Consider the following 20,209-nt stretch of genomic DNA (forward strand, 5'->3'; position numbering starts at 1 on the left):
GTAATTAGGAGAATGCTATTTAAAAAAATCAAATACCAGAACCCAGAGACAATCTTACGTTAATATCTCATTAAGTAGAAAACCATTCTTCAGTTTTCATAAAGTCCTTTAATGTATTTTTGTTGTCTTTCCACATGAAGTAATTAATAATCAGAGACATTACTTGTTACTTTTTCTTCTTTCTGTGCTCTCTCTCTTTTACAGTCTCCCTTCATGTTTATCTGTCTCTGTGTGTATTCTTTTCTTTAAATTAAATTAATAGAGTAATCTACATTCATTCCAAGTACTATAGATACAGTAACTACTTTTTCTCTTACAGGGTGTGTTTATATATCTCCATTAATCTAGCATTCAAAAGTCCTTTTCATTAAAATTGTGCTATCCATATGCCATGGAAATTCTACCATTTGGATTTGTAGCTAAATACAGATGAAAACTGATGTATGAATAATGATGATGAGAAGAGGTTCATGTAGTTATAGCTGCTGTAAACAAACAGCAGTTTCCCTGACAGGGCTACATCATTTATAAGCCTAATGCCCACTTGATATTTACGGTCACTGAAATACTATATTAGATTCTCAGCCACACCCCTCCATGCTTCCAAAATTTTAAAATTGTAAGTAGTTTGGGCATTGTAGTAAGTGCCATATTGAGTCCTTAGAATTTGGTCCAACTCTTTTGAAGGGTCAATCAGAAAGGACACTGGTGATAAATATCAGGTTCTGAATACATGACTACTTGCCTTCCATTTACATAAAAGTTGGTCAACTGATTATTAGGACTGGGAATCAATAGTTCTAGAGCTTTACTCAATGCTTAGTGCATGATATACTAACCAAACATTGCACAGGCAAACATTTCCTTACCTTCTCTTCTCAATTTGCTTTATTTATTGTTCCTAGCATAAAAATATTTTTACCCAATATATAGAAGTGTGTTGGGTAAAATTTTCTCTTATAGTATTGTACTGGAACTGCAATCTTTATGTCAACACTTATTTCATATTCAAAGATGTATAACTTTACCTAAATAGGTAATTTCTTCTTTAGTTTTCAAACTACTTCATACATAACAGTAAATAGGCGAATGATGATTTACAAAGGAATGCTGCAGGTGAACTGAGAACATTACTGAACACGAAAAATGGCAAATGAATTGAAAACAACTAATTCTTGGGACGTTTCAAGTCTGAGGGCTAATAGTGTTTACCTCTACTCATGGTTGCCAAAGCCATTTTACTGAGGCAAGAGGAATTAATATAAAGATGAAGCTTTGGAGACAGGACTGTAGATTATACACCAAGAAAACAAAATTCTAAAAAGAAAGGTAAGGATGTAGATGGCAAAAGAACAGGAAGTCAGCAAGTGTCTGTGGGAAACTTTATCATCCTAAATTTATAGCTCTTGAAAGAATAGAAGAAGATAGGCTAGGAAAAGAAATACAACTTATAAGGTTGGAAAATAATAAACAAGAATTCAGGTGGCTCTGGAAAATACAGGGCATCATTCTTAGATCATTCTGAAATTTGGGGGTAGCTTTTATTCTCAGAATGGGATAAAAATAAGACTAGATTGGGATCTGAGTAAATTATTTGGCCATATATAGGTATTTAAGCCAAAAGGTATCCTTTGCCTCTCTGAAGAGACCTGCTGTTCGCACTTTGCTCCAGCCTTCAAGATACAACATTACACTCATATTAGTGCAGTTTTCTCCTATTATTCATCTGACTTTTAATGTCATCCCCATTTATTCTTTCTTCAATGCAGCTATGTGTAGACTGATGATTGAAAAATAATGTCTTATTGTATTTCCATTCCAGAAAAAAAATCTCCAAAAGGTTGCTACATAAACAAACAAACAAGCAAAAATGATGTTCTATTTAATCAGCCTTTGTTTTTCTTCACTCTCCCCTCACTCCTGAACTCTCTGGTACATCACTTTTTCTATGGTTAACTGCTATCTGCTACATTCCCTTTCTTGAGGATACAATGCTCAACACTAAATTCTTTATATCTGGTACAATGGAAGGTTTCCTCAAATGGCTGACTGAATGTCACCATTTCTACACCGACACTGGATGATAATTTTCCAGATAAATTTCCATGATGTTAATCTCCCGACATATTGTATTCACACTTCTTGTGTCTCATTTTCAATGCTGACTATTGTACTAGAGAACACACTATATTTTTTATGGCTTCACAATAAAGTAAGACAGATTTCACATTGCTTCATCTGCAACACATAAATGAATGATTGGCATAATCACTTAAAACACATGCATTAAATGTGCCTGTCATAATCCTATCATGATTGAGTTCTGGAGTGTACTGGGACAAGTTAAGATGAGCAAAGAAGTATTAGCAGTCACTTTATATAAAAATCAACATATTAGATTTGAAACACACACATTTGTGTAGTTTCTTTTAGTAAATTCAATGCTTACAAGTTAACAATAAGGACATATATAAATTGATACATATAAATCAGCACTTCCTAACATGAATATAATTCTCAAAGATAATTGACATACATAAATTACATAATTAATAACGATGTAAATGTTACGCTGAGGAGAAAATGAAGGAATTAATTTTAAAAATATAATTTATTTAACCAAATTCACAAAAGTGGTATTATGTAAACATATAATCATTATAAAATATTATGGTGATATTTTATTTGTACTAAAATGTGATTTGCATGTTAATAAAGTTGTCTGTGTGTCAGAGATAATAGCAAGCCATCACAGAAGCTGGGTGGTGGTGGTGCACGCCTTTAATCCCAGCACTTGCTAGGCAGAGCTAGGTAGATCTCTGTGTGGTCAAAGATACAGCCAGCATTGGATACACATGCCTTTAATCTCAATACCAACCATAGAAGACCTGGAGGACTATACAGACAGGCTGTGATGAGGCGGTCATGTGGTTGGGTTTACAACCAATGAGAAGGCAGAACAGAAAGTCTTTATAAAGACAAACACACAGGAAGTAGCTCTCTTTCGGAGAGGTAGGACCACCACGAGAGGAAGGGTAAGGTTTTTAGCTCTTAGCTATTGCTCTGACCCCTTGGCTTTCTTCTTTGCATTGGTTCTGTGTTTCTTATTGAATAAGACGGTTACTTCTACAAAATATTATTTGTAACATTTTATATTTTCATGATGAATAACTCAATGTTGTATTCTTTATATACGTGTGTGTATATATATGTATGTGTATGTGTATGTGTATGTGTATGTGTATGTGTATGTGTATGTGTATATGTATGTATTATGGCTGGTAGCTACTGTCCCAGACCATATAGATCTAGGCAAATGCTCAGTTTACTGTAACTTGATTTCAAATAAAAATTATAGATTAGAGGAGATTGTGTGAAAATAAAACTGTGGTTGAAAATATAAAATGTGGAATCATTTGAATCAGTAAGTGGAAAGCCGGGAAGGAAAATGGAGGATAAAGGAAATTCCCAATTATGTCAAAGAACAAGTTCATGTGGGACTTCAGGTTTGTCACACCCTTAAGATAGGAGTTTGGGGTTAAAAACTGAATCATCCGAATGAAATGGAATTTGTTATGAATCAAAACTGCAGCTATGTATCAACAGTGGTCTAGAAAATTCAGAGCTTAAAGGACTAGTGAGTATTCCCAAAGTGCTCAGAGGAGAGGAGTCACACTCAGGTCTGAGATTATAAGCATTAATTTCACAGGGTGAATACAATAGTGATTGATGTATTTCAATGACCAATGTGGTTCTAGATATGTATATGAATAATCCTCAGCATGGTGAAGGGAGTGAGGAAGAGAAGGAGAGAGAAGAATTAGGACAAATAAAACTGAAACAGGCAGATAGATAATACAGAGAGGGGAAGACCGTATTTTCTACACTAGAACAAGAAAATGCCTGTGGACAATCGAGCTAAAGCAGATGTGGCCCTTATTCCGTGTATTGATGGAAAAATGTTCTGGCTGCTATGAGGGAGAACTGACCTCTAGTGTGCTATCATTGTCAGATGACTCCAACAGTCTAATGTCACAGGTCTAATCCCCAGGGCAAATGTGAGCCTCAGGTAATAGCCCTTAGATAACTTCATGCATGTTTGAGTTATGAGTTCCTGCTAGTGCTTCCCAAGAATTCACAGCACAGCTACTATACTTGACTTCTTTTACAGCACTGCCTTCAGAATTATTAAAGCAGGGAAGAAAGGGAACTGAGGCTTGAACTGAATTTTCTTATCTGAAAAGGGCACATCCTTGTCTTTGGATAAGACTTGATTCTGAAGACCTTACCATGATAGAAGAAAAGTCAGTACTAATGAGAAACACTTTATTTTCCTTAATAACAATAGAACTATTAATCAGAAAAAAGACAAGAAATTTGGCCTTTATTCTATAATTATTTGACAAACATTTAGTCACTAGATAAAGTAGAAGCTTCAGAAATGAACATAATTAAAAAGCTCTTTCAACAGCTTTAAATTAAAGTGAGATTCTGACAATTAGCTAGAGAATTGTCATAGCAAGCCTGTCACACATCCCTCTGACCTGTGGATGGTAGAGATAAAACTTTATCCAGACAACACACAGTCCTATTTCCTCCCCCCTCTCCCGACCAAGTAACTGATACTTCAGAGAGCTCAACTGAGATCTGAACTGAAAAGAGATAAGCAAAACTCTTCTCTCATCTGCATGGCCTTCCAAAATCAAGCATTTTAAATAAATCTCTCTCTACACAATGAAGGACTGGAAGTAGGTCTTCTGAGCTATTCAAATCAACAGGGACCTGTATTTTGAAACGTGTTGCCCAGATTACACCCCAGGTCCCTTGAACCAGAGGCTGTAGGATGGGATTCAGTTATCAGTACTTTTGTTCTGTTGCTGTTTCTGTCTTTTTCAGCTTCAGATTGGTTCTGACATGCAGTGAAGGCTGAGCATCAGTATCATTTGGCATTTCAGAAATCCCCATCTAGTCATAAATTGAAACCTGACTGTTTGTATCTCCAGCATGACCTCTGTGAACATAAGGGATTCAGGCAAGCCTCCTCCTTGCACTACAAGATAAATGTGGTCTGAATGAAACCAAGAAAAAAAGAGAAATTTACAAATGTGAATTTGAGGGGGATTAATTTTGATCTTGTTTTTTTTTCTGGCTTCAGCAAGTTACAGTAAATCAAATAGATATTCAGGAATGAATTAAGGAGAGAAACAAATCCAGGAATGATAGAGAGAATGTGGATAATTTTTTATCAAATCTGTATCATCTGGATTTCATAGTATGTAATGACACCTAATCCATTAGTGTGTTAAGTACCAGAGAATTCAAACCTGAACCAAACTAAGTAGATTTAGAAAGCTCTGATTTTAAAGATTAAAATAGTTATCTTATTTTTTGAAAGGTAGGAAATCAGGGCCCAAATGATACCATGATCCTTATTAAGGATGGAAGACAGACTTATATTATGGTATTTCATTGCAGTAGAGAAAGGATTAAGCTCTGACTCCAAAGGCGTTGAATGAGGATTATATCCAAGTGACAAGGATGAAGTCAGCCACGGGGTAACTAGCATGAGAAAAAAAGAATAAGTAATTTCTAATTTAGCAAACTGTAGGATGATTGCCAAAGACAGACCAAATGGGGAGCTTCTGAATGCATGGTCGGGTGTGTTCAATGATTGTGCTGGTATTATCTGTGTTCCACCACGTTGTGTCCCATGCCCTGGGAGCTTTGAGCAATCTCTATTTACACTCCAAATAGAATGTTGATGACAGACCAAAGAAACAGTTTGACCTGAGTTTAGCTTTGTCAGTTAGTGTATGCATTGGGGTTCTGATGTAGGTGAGAGGTGCCATACAGGAGTATGGCTGGCACCAAGACAGCTGCATCACTTAAAAGCCAATCCAAGCATGTAGAAACTCAGGAAAGATGTGACCCTAGAGCTGCCTGAGCAACTTACAGAAAGCCTTCACTTGAAAGTCTCCCTTTCCTCAGGAATTGGTTACTGCTGTTCACCCTTGTGGAGCAGACTTGTGCATTTTTTTAACTTCTTTAGTTTCCTTCATTTTATAAGTTTCTTTAGCATCCTGTTCTGTGAGTCTCCCTCCAATCCAGGAGACCATTTAAACTTGGACAAAAGGACCACACAAAATACCAGGACAAAGAAGGAAAACCTAAATTTGACAGAGAATTGGGAGCCCTGACTAAAGCTTTGTTCAAAGGAGGGAATTTTAGACAATGTCAAGGAGAAAGGTCAATCCTAATGAGGGCTGTTGTTTCTAATAGAAGACATTCCAATGAAGAGAACTGTAACATAATTAGATTCTGCATTTCAAGAGAGGTTAAATACAGACTCTGAATTGACAAAATTATATTCTTTACAAAAAGATACTTTTGAATGTATCCCCCATGTATAACCACATAGCAACTTTAAACAAAAACAAAATATGAAAAATTGCTCTTTTGTAATTGAAGAGGTTTGTGTAAGTGCAAGCTTTCTCCCAGGGCTTTTCCAACGTACAATAACACAGCCCAATTTCCTTAAACTATCACACACTGTAATTTATGTACTTTCCCTATAATTTCCTGAGATGGCTTGGAATATTCCCATTATTTTTCATGTCCTTTATGTAATTGTTAACAGAAAAGTTATGAAATAAAGGCACGCTTAAGCCCCCATTCATTCTGCATTTTCACACAGAAGAGCAGAAATGAGTGCTATGGATTTGATTTTAACGAACAGTGTGTATATCATAACCTATAATTATTTCCCAGCCTTGGTTAGACATTAAGATGGGAGAACTGGTATACATAGAGCTCCTTGCCTTTGTTACTAGGCATGAAATGTTCTCCAAGAAGACAAATGACTGAATTACATTTTGATTATTAAAGTGAGGTTTATTATGCTGTTCAACAAAAGTACATTTAATAGCATTTTTATTATATTCAAATAATATCCAGAGTTACACACTTAAAAAGTAAATGAAGTGTAGCCCTGTCGAGAATTACTCCTATGTGAATTCAAGCAAAGTAAGAATAGTATATTATTCTTAATAGAAAGGCCCAAATACATATTTGAGCTATAAATACATGTAAGGATGAATGATATGTGTTTCAAGGGTATTTTACTAAGAAACTAAGGGTAGTTAAAGGAAAAAGTCATAGGGAACTTTTTTTCTTACAGATAATAAGAAGTATGCTGTTGAATTTTTATAGCCTGAGTTGGAATCTATCTCTCAATACAGCTCCCTTTGTTCCATGAAACACCTGATTATTGTAGGTCTTTATTTTTATGAATGGAGTGAAATTTCTTCTTCCTTCAGGAAAGAGTCATTTACGTGTGTGTGTGTGTGTGTGTGTGTGTGTGTGTGTGTGTACATACACATATTATCATATTTTTAACTCTACCATTTGACTGAAAAAACTGAAAACCCAGAAAGCAGGGATCAATATTTCATGGTATTTCATTTAATGATTAGAGACATGTCTAGAGTGTCAGCAAGAGGATCAATAGTTCAAGGTCACTCCTAGACACACAGTGAATTCAAGGTCACCATGGAAAACATGATACTCTGTCCCTATCTACTACAGAAGAACTCAGCAAGTGTATTGGTTTGTGAAATTCTACAGGATATTTTTTACAGATTACAATATGTGAGTTTTCAACAATATCTAATTTACTATTCAAATTCACTATCCTGGAGTTTAGTGTACCTAACATAGTCATCAAAGATAACTTCATTGTTTTCTATACTTACCCATGTTCATGTGACAAATAGAAATTATATGTGTAATTGTGTATATCTATGCATGTTTTTGTGATATGTTGACATACATGTGCTCTTGGAAGTTATTTACATAGTGAAGTCATTCAACATATTAATGAACTCATTTAGTAATCATATCTTTTCATGGTGAGAATTAAGATCAATTCTCTAGGAAAATTTAGGTAATAAAGTTTATTACTATTAACAATAGTCATGGAATTATACTCTAGACATACTTGATTGTGTCTAGTAGAAACTTGGTACCCTGTGACCAATATCTTCCCAGGTTTCTTGTCCCACAACACATTGGTAAGAGGCCAAGATATTTTTAATTTTTATGCTTTCACCAGGGACATCAGTGATGCAGTTACTAAAGTGGAAACATGGTGTCTTCATCACTAGAGTCCCCTTTGTAAAGCTTGTGATTTTGAAATATTTTACAACCTTTTTTTGTATGTGTTTAAATCTTCTACAACCCAAATTGTCCTCCTAAAGGATACCAGTATAACACATTTGAAATATAATAATTATCTAAGGAGACTGTCCACTTTCTGCAGCTTCTGAGAAAACTGGTACCCTAATATTAATAAGCAAAGAACAATTAAAAAGTATACTTGCCCCTATCTCAACCCTGAACTACTGTATTCTTCAAAATTTTGTGGACTAATCAGGTATCAGTAGGAAAAAATAAAAATCAACTCTAGTAGTTTTTTTTTTGCATATAATTAATATGGTTGCTAATAAATGATGAAATTAGTGAATGAAATCAATAAAACTATTCATAGAACAGTGAATACAGTATGCCACCAACTTGAAGTTACTATAAGAACAATTCTGTACTTTTAGACATAATAAGAATTTATTTTAATTAAGGAATTTTTTATTCATTTTACATACCAATTGCAGATCCTCCTCTTCTCCATCCTCCCACTCTCCCAGCTTCCCTCCTCAACCCATATCCATTCCCTCCTCCAACAAGGCAAAGCCTCTCATGGGGAGTCAGCAGAGCCTGGTACATTCAGCAGAGGTAGGTCCAAGCCCCTCCCCCTGCACCAAGGTTGTGCAAGTTGTCCCACCATAGGCAGTGGGCTCCAAAAAGCCAGCACATGTGCCAGGGACAGATCTCGATCCCACTGCCAGGGGGCCCGTAAGCAGATCAAGCTGCACAGCTGTCTCACTTATGCAGAGGGCCTAGTCCAGTCTGATGGAGGCTCCATAGCTGTTGGTCTAAAGTTCATGCATTCCCACTAGTTTTGTTTGGTTGTCTCTGTAGGTTTTCCCATCATGATCTTGATGCCCCTTTCTCATAGAATCCCTCTTCACTCTCTTTGACTGGATTCCTGGAATTCAGCCTGGTGCCTTGCTGGGATCCCTAAATTTGCCTCTATCAGTCAATGGATGAAGGCTCCATAATGAAAGGGTATTCACCAATCTGATTACTGAGGTAAGCCAGTTCAGGTAACCTCTGAACCATTGCCAGTATTTTTTTTTATTAAGAATTTTTTTCATTCATTTTACACATCAATTAAAGATTCCGCTCTTCCCTTCTCCTGCTCCCTGAGCCTCTCCCTTCCAACACACCCCCACTCTCCCCCACAAGTAGGCAAGGCCTCCCATGGGGAGGCACATCCAATAGAGGCAAGTCCAAGCCCTTCTCCCTATCTCAAGGCTTCACTAAGTGTCTCATCATAGGTAGTGGGCTCCAAAAAGCCCCATGCACCATGGATAGATTCTGATCCTACAGCCAGGGGGTTCCCCAAGCAGATCAAGCTACACAACTGTCTCAACAAGTATGCAGAGGGTCTAGTCCAGTCCCATGCAGGGTCCACAGCCATTGATCCAACTTTCATGAGTTCTCATTAGTTTGGTTTGGTTGTCTCTGCAGGTTTCCCCATCATGATCCTGATGTAGTTGCTCATAGAATCCCTCTTCTCTCTCTTTGGCTGGATGCCTGGAGTTCAGCCTGCTGTTTTGCCCTGCCTGCAGGGCTACAACGGGTACTCGACCACCCTAAGGAGGGAATGTAGGGACAGGAGATACAAGGAAATACACAAAGTCTAGATTCTGATCAAGGTGCAACTTTATTTTTCTCCAGAAGGCTTTATATCATTCCTGCAGGGTGGGGGGAGCAAGAAGCTGTCATCTGCATAAGGTGGGGTAAGCTAACAGGATGTTTGTATAGGATGTTTATAGGGTGAAAGGGTCAAGGGCTCTGACTCAATGTCCTGTTGCTAGGCAACCTGACTGTAAGATGATCTAGTTCTGTCTTATGGGAGGTCTGTATTTTTCCACTAACTAGAGATTCTGTCCTTGTCCCTGATACTGTTTGGCTGTGGATCTCTGCATCTGCTTCTATCAGTCATTGGAAAAAAGCTCTGTGATAACAGTTAGGGTATTCACCGGTCTGATCACTGGGATAAGCCAGTTCAGTTCAGGCATTCTTTGTGCTATTTTTAGTAGTTCAAGCTGGGGTCATCCTTGGGGATTCCTGGCAACTTCCTTAGCACTGTATTTCTCTCTACTCCCATGATCTCTCCCTCTATCATGGTATCTCTTTTATTGCTTTCCCACTCCATCCCTGTTCCTCCTCAACCATCCCATTCCCTTATGTTCTCATCCCCTACCCCCTACCCACTATGCCCACCCCTCATCCCCAGTTTTCTAAGCTGGGGTCATCCTTGTGGATTCCTGGGATCTTTATTAGCACTAGTGTCTTATTATCCCCATGATGTCTCCATTTATCATGGTATCTCATTCATTGCTCTCCTGCTCTGTCCCTGTTCCAGCTTGGCCATCCTATTCCCTTATGTTCTCATCCTGCATCCCCTAATCTCCATTGGCCCCCTCATCCCCAGTCCACTCATGGAGATGTCATTGATTTCTCCCTACCAGGGCAATACATGAATCCTTCCTAGAGTCCTCCCAGATAGCTAGCCTCTCTTGAGCTGTGGGTTGCAGTCTGGTTATCCTTTGCTTTATGTCTAGTATCTACTTATGAATGAGTACATACCATATTTGTCCTTCTGAGTCTGAGTTACCTCACTCAGGATGATATTTCTAGTTCCATCCTTTTGCCTGCAAATTTCATCATGTCATTGTTTTTTACAGCTGAGAAGTACTCCATTGTATATATGTACCATATTTTCTTTATCTGTTATTTGGTTGAGGGGCATCTAGGTTGTTTCCAGGTTCTGGTTATAACCAATAATGCTGTTATGGAAATAGGTGAGCATGTGTCCTTGTGGTACAATTGAGCATTACCTGAGTATATGCCCAAGTGAGGAATAGCTGGATCTTGAGGAAGATTGATTTCCAATTTTCTGAGAAACTGACATACTGATTTCCAAAGTGGCTATATAAGTTTGCATTCCCACCAATAGTGGAAGGGTGTTCCCCTTGCTCTGCATCCTCTCCAACATAACAATGTATTTGTTTTTAGCCATTCTGACAGATGATATCCCAGAGTAGTTTTGATTTTCATTTCCCTGATGACTAAGGATGTTGAGCAATTCCTTAAATTTCTTTCATCCATTTGGGATTCTTCTTTTGAGAATTCTCTGCTTAGCTCTGTAGCCATTTTTAAATTGGATTGTTTATCATTTTGATATCTAATTTCTTGAGTTCTTTATGTATTTTAGAGATCAGCCTTCTGTCAGATGTGGGGTTGGTAAAGATATTTTCCCATTCTGCAGGCTGTTGTTTTTTCTTATTGACTATGCCCTTTGCCTTACAGAAGCTTTTCAGTTTCAGGGGGTCCCATTTATTAATTGTTGCTCTCAGTGTCTGCCCTACTGGTGTTATATTTAGAACGTGGTCTCCTGTGTCAATGAGTTCAAGACTTCTTTCTACTTTCTCTTCTATCAGGTTCAGTGTAACTGGTTTTATGTTGAGGCCTTTGATCCACTTGGACGTGAGTTTTGTGCACAGTGATAGATATGGATCTATTTTCAATCTTTTACATGTTGACATCCAGTTATGCCAGCACCATTTGTTTAAGATGCTTTTTTTTTTTAACCATTGTACAGTTCTGGGTTCTTTGTTGAAAATCAGATATTCATAGGTGTATGGATTTATGTCAGGATCTAAAAATTGATTTCAATGGTCTTCATATTGTTTTTTATGCCAGTACCAAGCTGTTTTTATTACTGTAGCTCTATAGTAGAGCTTGAAGTAAGGGATGGTGATACCTCAAGAATTTGCTTTATTGTACAGGATTGTTTTAGTTATCCTGGCTTTATTGTTTTTCCATATGAAGTTGAACATTGTTGTTTCCAGCTGTTGAAGAATTGTGTTGGGATTTTGATGGGGACTGCATTTAATCTGTAGATTGCTTTTGGTAAGATTGCCATTTTTACTATATTAATCCTACCGATCTGTGATCTTGGGAGATTTTTCCATTTTCTGATATCGTCTTCAATTTCTTTCTTCGGAGACTTTAAAGTTCTTGTCATACAAGTCTTTCACTTGCTTAGTTAGAGTTACCCCAAGGTATTTTGTATTATTTGTGCCTATAGTAAAAGGTGATATTTCACTGATTTCTTCCTCAGCCCATTTATCATTTGTATATAGGAGAGATAATGATTTTTTTTAGTTAATCTTGTATCCTCATTACTGCCACATTACTGAAAGTGCTTATCAGCTATAGAAGTTACCTGGTAGAATTTTCGTGGTCATTTACGTATACTAGAATATCATCTGAAAATAGCAAAAGTTTCATGTCTTCCTTTCCAATTTGTATCCTCTTGATCTCCTTTTGTTTTCTTATTGCTCTTGCTAGAACTTTGAGTACTATACTGAATAGACATGGGGAGAGTGGACAGCCTTGTCTTTTTCCCGATTTTAGTAAAATCACTTTGAGTTTCTCTCCATTTAATTGGATGTTGGCTGTCGGCTTGATGTAAATTGACTTTATTATGCTTATGTATATTTCTTTTATTCCAGATCTTTCCAAGATCTTTATCATGAAGAGGTGTTGTATTATGTTGAAGGCTTTTTCAGCATCTAATGAGATAACCATATGTTTTTTTTCTTTCAATTTGTTTATATGGTGACAGATTTTCATATGTTGAACCATACCTGCATATCTGTAATGAAGCATACTTGATCATGGTGAATAATTGTTTTGATGTGTTCTTGGAGTCTGTTTGACAGTATTGTTTTGAATATTTTTGCATCAATATTCATGAAGGAGATTGGTTTGTAATTATCTTTCTTTGTTGCATCTTTGTGTGGTTTTGGTATCAGGGTAACTGGAGCCTCATAAAAAGAGTTTGTCAATATTCCTTCTGTTTCTATTGTGTGGAAAAATTTGAAGAGTACTAGTAATAGTACTTCTTTGAAATTCTGGCAGAATTCTACACTTAAACCATTTAGTCATGGACTTTTTTTATTAGGAGACTTCTAATGACTGTTTCTGTTTCTTAGAGGTTATAGGTCTATTTAAATGGTTTATCTGATTTATTTAATGATTTAATTTTCATATGTGGTACCTATCCAGAAAATTGTCCATTTCTTTTAGATTTTTCCAATTTTGTGGAGGACAGGTTTTTTGAAGTATGACCTGATGATTCTCTATTTGATGATTTTCTAACTGTGTTGTTATGTCTCATTTTTCTTTCTTTTTTTTTTTTTTTTTCTTTTTTTTTTTTTTTTTTTCGAGACAGGGTTTCTCTGTGTAGCTTTGCGCCTTTCCTGGAGCTCACTTGGTAGCCCAGGCTGGCCTCGAACTCACAAAGATCCGCCTGCCTCTGCCTCCCAAGTGCTGGGATTAAAGGCGTGCGCCACCACGCCCGGTGGCGCACGCCTGTAGTCCCAGCTACTCGGGAGGCTGAGACAGGAGGATCGCTTGAGTCCAGGAGTTCTGGGCTGTTGTGCGCTATGCCGATCGGGTGTCCGCACTAAGTTCGGCATCAATATGGTGACCTCCCGGGAGCGGGGGACCACCAGGTTGCCTAAGGAGGGGTGAACCGGCCCAGGTCGGAAACGGAGCAGGTCAAAACTCCCGTGCTGATCATTTTTCATTTCTGATTTTGTCAATTTGGATGTTCTCTTTTTGTTTTTAGTTAGGTTAGTTTAGTTAGTTAGTCTATCTTGTTTAGTTAGTTAGTCTATCTTGTTTATTTTCTCAAAGAATCAACTCTTTGTTTCATTGATTCTTTTTATTGTTCTCTTTGTTTCTATTTTATTGATTTCAGCTCTCAGTCTGATTATTTCCTGTTGTCTACTCCTCCTGGGTGAGTTTGCTTCCTTTTGTTCTAGAGCTTGTGTGTGTCTTTAAGTCAGTAGTAAAAGATTTCTCCAACTTCGTTATGTGGGCATTTATTGCTATATATTTTCTTCTTAGTATGGCTTTCATAGTGTCCTATAAGTTTGAATATGTAGTACATTCATTTTCATTTAGTTCTAGGAAGTCTTTAATTTCTTTCTTTATTTCTTCCTTGACCCATTGGTGATACTTTTGAGATTATTTGGTTTCCATGAGATTGTAGGCTTTATGTAATTTTTGTTGATGGTGAAATCTAACTTTAAGCTGTGGTGTTCCAATAAAATACAAGAGGTTATTCCAATATTTTTGTATCTATTGAGATTTTTTTGTGACCCAGTATTTGGTTGATTTTAGAGAAGATTCCATGAGATGCTGAGAAGAAAACAAATTCTTTTGTGTTACAGTGGAATATTCTGTAGATATTTATTAAGTCTATTTCAGTCATTACATGTGTCAGATCCCTTATTTCTCTGTTAAGGTTCTGTCTGGCAGATCTATCCATTGGTGAGTGTGGGGTATTAAAGTTTCCCACTACTAGTGTTTAGGCTTTAATGTTTAATTTAAGCTTTTTTTTTTTTTTTTTTTTGGTTTTTCGAGACAGGGTTTCTCTGTGTAGCTTTGCGCCTTTCCTGGAGCTCACTTGGTAGCCCAGGCTGGCCTCGAACTCACAGAGATCCGCCTGCCTCTGCCTCCCAAGTGCTGGGATTAAAGGCGTGCACCACCAACGCCCGGCCGTTAATTTAAGCTTTAATAGTATTTCTTTTACACATGTCAGTGCCATTGTATTTGGGGCATAAATGTTCAGAATTGAAACTTCATCTTGGTGAATTTTTCCTGGATGGATATGTAATGTCCTTCCTGATCTCTTCTGATTGATTTTAGTTTGAAGTGTATTTTGTTAGCTAATAGGATAGCTACACCAGCTTGCTTCCTAAGTCTATTTGATTGGAAAGTTTTTTCCTAGCCTTTTAGTCTGATGTAGTGTCTGTCTTTGAAGTTGAAGTATGTTTCTTGTATGCAGCAGAAGGATGGATCTTGGTTTTGTTTCTATTCTGTTAGCCTGTGTCTTTTTATAGGCAAATTTAGTCCATTGATATTAAGGGATATTAATGATCAGTGATTGTTAATTCCTGTTATCTTTCAGTAGTAGTGTGTATATATTTCCCTTCTTTGGGATTTCCTGCTGTGGGGTATTGCCTGTGTTTTCATGGGTACATCTGACTTCCATAGGTTGGAAGTTCTAGTGCTTTCTATAGGGCTTGATTGTTGGACAGGTATTGTTTAAATCTGGTTTTGTCTTGGAATGTCTTGTTTATCTATGGTGACTGAAAGTTTTGCTGGGTATAGTAGTTTGGGCTGGCATCCATGGTCTCTTACTGGCTGCATTACATCTGTCCAGGACCTTCCGGTTTTCAGAGTCTCTATTGAGAAGTTGGGTGTTATTCTGATGGGTCTGCCTTTTTAAGTCACTTGATCTTTTTCCTTTATTGCTCTTAATAGTCTTTTTTATTCTGTATGTTTAGTCATTTAATTATTATATGGCAAGGGGACTTTTTTGTTCTAATCTATTTGGTGTTCTATAAGCTTCTTGTATCTCCATAGGTATTTCCTTCTTGAGGTTGGGAAAGTTTTCTTCCATAATTTTGTTGAATATATTTTTGTGTCTTTGAGTTGGTATTCTTCTTTTTATTCTATCCCTATTATTCTTAGGTTTGGCCTTTTAGAATTCCTGGATGTTCTGTGTTATGATTTTTTTTTTTGCTTTGGTGTTTTCTTTAACTGAAGAATCTATTTCCTCTATTTTATCATCTATCTCAGAGATTTTTCTTCCACCTGTTGTATTCTGTTGGTTATGCTTGCATCTGTAGCTCCTATTCATTTACTCATATTTTCTGTTTCCAGCATTCCCTTGGTTTGTGTCTTCCTCATTGTTTAGATTTCAATTTTCAGATCTTGAACTGTTTCTTTCACATGTTTAATTGCTTTTTCATGGTTTTCTTGGCTTTCTTTAAGGGATTTATTGATTTTTTCCATTTTTGTTAGTCTTTTCCTCAATTTCTTTAAGGGAATTTTTCATATCCTCTGTAAAGGCTCTATCATCTTCATAAATTTTTTAAGGTTATTTTCTTACGCTTCTTCTATGATGTGAAGTTCAGGTCTTGTTGTAAAACTGCTGTGTTCTGTTGGTGCCATATTGCTCTTTGTGTTGTATGCATTTTTACACTGGCATCTACCCATCTCTTCCTCCAATAGGTACATAGAGGTACCTGTGTCTGATCAAGCTGCTCTTGGTCTAATCTGTGCTTGCTGTGTCTGTGTCTCTGGGGCCACTCTAGGTCCAGTTGTAGCTCTTGGTCTAATTGGAGCTGGCAGATTCTGTGTCTCAGGGAGCTGCTCTTGGTCCAGTCAGAGCTGTCAGAATCTGTGTCTCTGGAAGCAGCTCAGGTTGCAGGAAGATATGAGGTTTTGGGATAGGGTGTGTGTCTTGTAAACTGCAGAGTCCGACTGGGTTGTTTCAGTGGGGAAGCCTACCTGCAGAAGTCTTCCTTACTGGCTGGCAACTAGGGCAACAATGGATGCGAATTTCTGGGCATGAATTGTGCCCCAGGGCCCTAGTCCTAGAGGCAGGACTCTCTGGGTGGGAGAAGAGCCACTCACCTCTTAATCCAATCAGAGGTGATGGATTGTATGTCTCAGGAAGCTGCTGAGGTCACAGAGGGATGGGTGGGTTTGGGGTAGAGCATGGTTCTTGTAGGCAGGGTTTTGGTGGGGGAGTCTGCCCATAGGATTCTTCCCTGCTGGCCAGCAACTGGCGAAGTAATGGTGGGGGTTCCCAGGCATGGACTGCAACCCAGGGCCTAGGGCCTAGAGGCAGAACTCTCTCAGCTCTAAGAGTCTTAACACTGTCTTTCCTACCTGTTAATTGCAAGATGATGTAATAATACATATCAAAATTCCATCACAATTCTTTATAAAAACTTCAAAAAAATTTAGATTTCATGTGAAATATGCAAGTCCCAGGTTAGAAAAAAAATAACTCTAAATTTAGATATGATGAAATTCTGGAAATATAACCATCCAAAATTTCAATTTACACTATAGAGCTATAATAGTAAAAACAACATAGTACTGATATAAAAACAGACTCAGTGGTCAATCAAACAGAACTGTGGACATACATGTAAGGATACACTCCCACCACAACCTCATTTTTGAAAAAGAGAACAATGATATACATTGAAAAAAATGACAATATCTTCAACAAATGACCCTGTTAAAATGAATAGTTCCGTGTAGAAGAAAAAAAAAAACAATTTTATTCCTTACTCTATGAAACTAGACTCTAAATGGGTCAAGGATGTCATCATAAGATCAGATACCCTAAATCTGAGATAGAGCAAAGTGAGTAATATGCTTGAATTCATAGGCACAGAAAAGAACTTTCTTCTGTGCAAGACTCCAGTATCTTGTGTATTAAAACCAACAATCAGTAAATAGACCCCAAGAAACAAAATTGTCTGCACAGCAAAAGTCATTATCATTCAAATGAAGGAGCAGTGTACAAAATGAGAAAATTTCTTTACCAGCTATCAATCTGACATATGGTTAAAATCAGTAACATAAAGTAGCATAAAATAAAAATAAGACAAGAACAAATTGAAAAATAAGGCATGGAACTGAACAGAATTTTCAAAAGAAATATAAAGATGAAACATTTTTTTTTTCAATTTTCAACTATGGAAAAGAAGGCTGAAAGACTGTAAGAGCTGGAGGGAAGGGGAGGCACCAAGGAACCTAGGCCTGCCAAACACAGAAGGATTGCCACACACATGAACTCATAAAGAGCGTGGTAGGACACACAGGACCTGAAGAGGGCAGGATACACAAGATCTGCACAGGACTGGGCATGATGGGATACCAATGCTGTGAGAGAAAGTATACACAAGTCCACATCACCAACCCAGAAACTATTTTCAATTGATAAACACTTACAAATTAGTTTTCTCAACTCGAATCTTATTGGAGCCTCAGGCGAAGCAATTGATAGCCAACACAAAATTAATTAATGGCAATTTTGAAATATCATTGTCTCATACTGCTTTGTCAGGGCTTTATTTTACTTGTGTATATATTCATTCATTCATTTCTACCTCAGTGTTTCTTTATGTGCATATTATGGTTTGGGTTTTGTGTTTTTAATGGCATTCCTGTGTATGCAAATTTGTGTGTCACAGTGTCATAGTAAGTATTTCTTTGAGCTTTGGTACCTTTTCTTCTTCTTTTTTGTTTGTTATGTCTTATTCTGGTGTATTTGTTTTATTTATTATTATTATTAGACAACTGATTATATTATAATTAGACAAAAAAGGTCAAGAGGGAAAAGTAGAGGATCTGAGAAGAATCTGAGGAAGGGAAACAATAATCAGAATATACTACATGAAAAAATTTCTATTTTCAACTAAAAAATAACTTTCAACATCTTTACCAATCGAGGATATTCAAATTGCAACTAGTTTTAGATTTAACCTTACACTAATAGGAATAGCTAAAACAAACTAAAACCCAGATGAATTATGGCATGGATTTGGGGAATGGGAAAAGCTTATCCACTGTTGGTGCAGCTTCAATCTGGTGCATCCTATATGGAAATTAAGGAGTTTCCTCAAAATCCTTGAAGTAGATATACCACATGAATCAGCTATAGAACTCTTAGGTATATATCTAAAAGACTCTGTATCCTACTGTAGAATACTCTTCACACATGTTCCTGTCTGCTTTGTCTGGTGAATAATAATGAAAATATAGTGTATTATACAATAGGATATTATTTAGCTGTTAAGAAAGTGTAATCTGCAGGTAAATGGATGGAGCTATAAATCATTACTTCTGAGTGAAGTAACAAAGATTCAGAAATACAAACAAGGCAGACATGGCACTACAGCAGTCACTGAAAGAGCACATCTGATACACAAGCACAAGGCAGGCAGACAAACAGACAGACAGATGAAAATTACCTCATAATCATAATGGGTGATGATGCCCCCCAAAAAATAAGGGCTAACACAGAAACAAACAAACAAATCTTTTGCTAGGAATTGGTTACTTCTTTTGGCAAGTGAGGTCCCACAGATTCCCCAATTATTACAGGCAATTTCTAATGCTGTTAATTATTCACCCAACCCCAGAATTTGATGGTAAGATCTTATTTCTGGAGACACCACATCTTGAATCATAACATATGGAGAAATCAAACTGGTCATCACCTGTTATTTTATTCATAATTAATGGAAAGCATTATGAATGCTACAGGAGGAGAAAAGTAATGCTCAGTCTTACCCAGCTTGAAGGATGAGACCTACAGTATTGACTCACCAGGTAAAACATACTCATTATTGCAAAAGTAGCACGAATATCATAGGACTAACCAAAGACTTTCTGATTGGATTTTTGCTGTGTTCCCCAAGATGTAATCCAGACCTGGCACCATTATTGGGCCAGAATTTGTGAATAGACGCTTCTCTAAGAAGAATCTACTACTATTATTCTGCTAAATTGACATAGTTTTGAAGTGACTTCTAATGACATGTCACTTATTATACCTATAACTATTGCATCCACCAATCCTCGCCAGAAAAGATTCTGTTTACTGATTAGCACAGAAACCCACAACTGGCAAAGATGTGTAGAATACATGGATATGGAATATGCAGTGCCAAATGGAACATCTATATCACAACCTTTCTTCTAAGGCTCAGTTATGGTTGGGGAGAAGGGAAGAAATGGTGTAAAAGCCAGAAATAGTGAATGACTACTATAGACATTAGTTTCTATCCCACCAGCAACTCCCAAATATCCAGCAGCTGCTTCTCAAATAATTGACTTGGAGGTGTAATATTACTTATAAGTGCTTGGCTGGTAGCTCAGGCGTATCATTAACTAGCTCTTACACTTAAATTAACCAATAATTCTTATCTATATTTAGCCACAAGGCTTAGTAACTTTGCTCACTGTTGGTAGAACTTCAAACTGGCGTATCCTATATGTAAACTAAGGAAGAGTTTTCTGAAAATCTTTGAAATAGATGTACCACATGAATCCACTATACAGCTCTTGGGCATATATCTTAAAGGTTGTATATCCTGCTGTAGAGATACTTTTCTGCCATGCATTCTCATCTTGCCTC

This window comes from Peromyscus maniculatus, chromosome 11, assembly GCF_049852395.1.
Source record: "Peromyscus maniculatus bairdii isolate BWxNUB_F1_BW_parent chromosome 11, HU_Pman_BW_mat_3.1, whole genome shotgun sequence".
Classification (NCBI taxonomy): Eukaryota; Metazoa; Chordata; class Mammalia; order Rodentia; family Cricetidae; genus Peromyscus; species Peromyscus maniculatus.